The following is a 4415-nucleotide window of genomic DNA, read 5'->3' on the forward strand; positions in this document are numbered from 1 at the left end:
CCAGACCACTGGAGTCAAGCTATCCAGGCTGAATGAAGGCTGATAGCCAGAACGCGGTCCTTGGATGATTGATTCCGGTCTGGGAAAGACATAGTTCGGACTGGATTGTTCCCATGGGGCACAGGGTTAGAGCTGATTTGCATATAGCCAGTGTCTAACCCAGGGTGGTGTGGAGAGCAAAAAACCGATGGATTTAGGCCCAGATCCTTGTACTGGGGTGAATGTATGACATTGTTCTACATTCTGTCCATCAACTGTGTTTTTTGCAATTTTCACCCTGAGTGTGCTGGGTATACTCAGACGTGAGTCCCAGGCTCTCCACAACACTGGAGTCAAGCTATCCAGGCTGAATGAAGGCTGATAGCCAGAAACCAGTCCTTGGATGCTTGATTCCAGTCTGGGAAAGACATGGCTTGGTAGTTCGGACTGGACTGTTCCCATGGGGCACAGGGTCAGAGCTGATGTGCATATAGCCAGTGTCTAAACCAGGGTGGTGTGGAGTGCAACAAAACGATGGATTTAGGCCCAGATACTTGTACTGGGGTGAATGTATGACATTGTTCTACATTCTGTCCATCAACTGTGTTTTTTGCAATTTTCACCCCGAGTATGCTGGGTATACTCAGACGTGAGTCCCATGCTCTCCACACCACTGAAGTCAAGCTATCCAGGCTGAATGAAGGCTGATAGCCAGAAACCATTCCTTGGATGCTTGATTCCGGTCTGGGAAAGACATGGCTTGGTAGTTCGGACTGAAATGTTCCCATGGGGCACAGAGTTAGAGCTAATTTGCATATAGCCAGTGTCTAACCCAGGGTGGCTTGGAGTGCAAAAAAACGATGGACTTAGGCCCAGACCCTTGTTCTGGGGTTAACGTATGACATTGTTCTACATTCTGTCCATCAACTGTGTTTTTTGCAATTTTCACCCCGAGTGTGCTGGGTATACTCAGTCGTGAGTCCCAGGCTCTCCACACCACTGGAGTCAAGCTATCCAGGCTGAATGAAGGCAAATAGCCAGAAACCGGTCCTTGGATGCTTGATTCCGGTCTGGGAAAGACATGGCTTGGTAGTTCGGACTGGACTGTTCCCATGGGGCACAGGGTCAGAGCTGATTTGCATATAGCCAGTGTCTAACCCAGGGTGGTGTGGAGTGCAAAAAAACGATGGATTTAGGCCCAGATCCTTGTACTGGGGTGAATGTATGACATTGTTCTACATTCTGTCCATCAACTGTGTTTTTTGCAATTTTCACCCAGAGTATGCTGGGTATACTCAGACGTGAGTCCCAGGCTCTCCACACCACTGGAGTCAAGCTATCCAGGCTGAATGAAGGCTGATAGCCAGAAACCGGTCCTTGGATGCTTGATTCCGGTCTGGGAAAGACATGTCTTGTTAGTTCGGACTGGACTGTTCCCATGGGGCACAGGGTCAGAGCTGATTTGCATATAGCCAGTGTCTAGCCCAGGGTGGTGTGGAGTGCAAAAAAACGATGGATTTAGGCCCAGATCCTTGTACTGGGGTGAATGTATGACATTGTTCTACATTCTGTCCATCAACTGTGTTTTTTGCAATTTTCTCCCCGAGTGTGCTGGGTATACTTAGACGTGAGTCCCAGGCTCTCCACACCACTGGAGTCAAGCTATCCAGACTGAATGAAGGTTGATAGCCAGAAAACGGTCCTTGGATGCTTGATTCCGGTCTGGGAAAGACATGGCTTGGTAGTTCGGACTGGACTGTTCCCATGGGGCACAGGGTCAGAGCTGATTTGCATATAGCCAGTGTCTAACCCAGGGTGGTGTGAAGTGCAAAAAAACGATGGATTTAGGCCCAGATCCTTGTACTGGGGTGAATGTATGACATTGTTCTACATTCTGTCCATCAACTGTGTTTTTTTGCAATTTTCACCCCGATTGTGCTGGGTATACTCAGACATGAGTCCCAGGCTCTCCACACCACTGGAGTCAAGCTATCCAGGCTGAATGAAGGCTGATAGCCAGAAACTGGTCCTTGGATGCTTGATTCCGGTCTGGGAAAGACATGGCTTGGTAGTTCGGACTGGACTGTTCCCATGGGGCACAGGGTCAGAGCTGATTTGCATATAGCCAGTGTCTAACCCAGGGTGGTGTGGAGTGCAAAAAAACGATGGATTTAGGCCCAGATCCTTGTACTGGGGGGAATGTATGACATTGTTCTACATTCTGTCCATCAACTGTGTTTTTTGCAATTTTCACCCCGAGTGTGCTAGGTATACTCAGACGTGAGTCCCAGGCTCTCCAGACCACTGGAGTCAAGCTATCCAGGCTGAATGAAGGCTGATAGCCAGAACCCGGTCCTTGGATGCTTGATTCCGTTCCGGGAAAGACATGGCTTGGTAGTTCGGACTGGATTGTTCCCATGGGGCACAGGGTTAGAGCTGATTTGCATATAGCCAGTGTCTAACCCAGGGTGGTGTGGAGAGCAAAAAAACGATGGATTTAGGCCCAGATCCTTGTACTGGGGTGAATGTTTGACATTGTTCTACATTCTGTCCATCAACTGTGTTTTTTGCAATTTTCATCCCGAGTGTGCTGGGTATACTCAGACGTGAGTCCCAGGCTCTCCACAACACTGGAGTCAAGCTATCCAGGCTGAATGAAGGCTGATAGCCAGAAACCGGTCCTTGGATGCTTGATTCCGGTCTGGGAAAGACATGGCTTGGTAGTTCGGACTGGACTGTTCCCATGGGGCACAGGGTCAGAGCTGATTTGCAGATAGCCAGTGTCTAACCCAGGGTGGTGTGGAGAGCAAAAAAACAATGGATTTAGGCCCAGATCCTTGTACAGGGGTGAATGTTTGATATTTTTCTACATTCTGTCCATCAACTGTGTTTTTTGCAATTTTCACCCTGAGTGTGCTGGGTATACTCAGACGTGAGTCCCAGGCTCTCCACACCACTGGAGTCAAGTTATCCAGGCTGAATGAAGGCTGATAGCCAGAAACCGATCCTTGGATGCTTGATTCCAGTCTGGGAATGACGCGGCTTGGTAGTTCAGACTGGACTGTTCCTATGGGGCACAGGGTCAGAGCTGATTTGCATATAGCCAGTGTCTAACCCAGAGTGGTGTGGAGTGCAAAAAAATGATGGATTTAGGCCCAGATCCTTGTACTGGGGTGAATGTATGACATTGTTTTACATTCTGTCCATCAACTGTGTTTTTTGCAATTTTCACCCCGAGTGTGCTGGGTATACTCAGACGTGAGTCCCAGAGTCCCAGGCTCTCCACACCACTGGAGTCAAGCTATCTAGGCTGAATGAAGGCTGATAGCCAGAAACCGGTCCTTGGATGCTTGATTCCAGTCTGGGAAAGACATGGCTTGGTAGTTCGGACTGGACTGTTCCCATGGGGCATAGGGTCAGAGCTGATTTGCATATAGCCAGTGTCTAACCCAGGGTGGTGTGGAATGCAAAAAACCGATGGATTTAGGCCCAGATCCTTGTACTGGGGTGAATGTATGACATTGTTCTACATTCTGTCCATCAACTGTGTTTTTTGCAATTTTCTCCCCGAGTGTGCTGGGTATACTCAGACGTGAGTCCCAGGCTCTCCACACCACTGGAGTCAAGCTATCCAGGCTGAATGAAGGCTGATAGCCAGAAACCAGTCCTTGGATGCTTGATTCCAGTCTGGGAAAGACATGGCTTGGTAGTTCGAACTGGACTGTTCCCATGGGGCACAGGGTCAGAGCTGGTGTGCATATAGCCAGTGTCTAAACCAGGGTGGTGTTAAGTGCAACAAAACGATGGATTTAGGCCCAGATACTTGTACTGGGGTGAATGTATGACATTGTTCTACATTCTGTCCATCAACTGTGTTTTTTGCAATTTTCACCCCGAGTATGCTGGGTATACTCAGACGTGAGTCCCACGCTCTCCACACCACTGAAGTCAAGCTATCCAGGCTGAATGAAGGCTGATAGCCAGAAACCATTCCTTGGATGCTTGATTCCGGTCTGGGAAAGACATGGCTTGGTAGTTCGGACTGGAATGTTCCCATGGGGCACAGAGTTAGAGCTAATTTGCATATAGCCAGTGTCTAACCCAGGGTGGCTTGGAGTGCAAAAAAACGATGGACTTAGGCCCAGATCCTTGTTCTGGGGTTAACGTATGACATTGTTCTACATTCTGTCCATCAACTGTGTTTTTTGCAATTTTCACCCCGAGTGTGCTGGGTATACTCAGTCGTGAGTCCCAGGCTCTCCACACCACTGGAGTCAAGCTATCCAGGCTGAATGAAGGCTGATAGCCAGAAACCGGTCCTTGGATGCTTGATTCCGGTCTGGGAAAGACATGGCTTGGTAGTTCGGACTGGACTGTTCCCATGGGGCACAGGGTCAGAGCTGATTTGCATATAGCCAGTGTCTAACCCAGGGTGG

This window comes from Lissotriton vulgaris, unplaced genomic scaffold, assembly GCF_964263255.1.
Source record: "Lissotriton vulgaris unplaced genomic scaffold, aLisVul1.2 SCAFFOLD_1496, whole genome shotgun sequence".
Lineage (NCBI taxonomy): Eukaryota > Metazoa > Chordata > Amphibia > Caudata > Salamandridae > Lissotriton > Lissotriton vulgaris.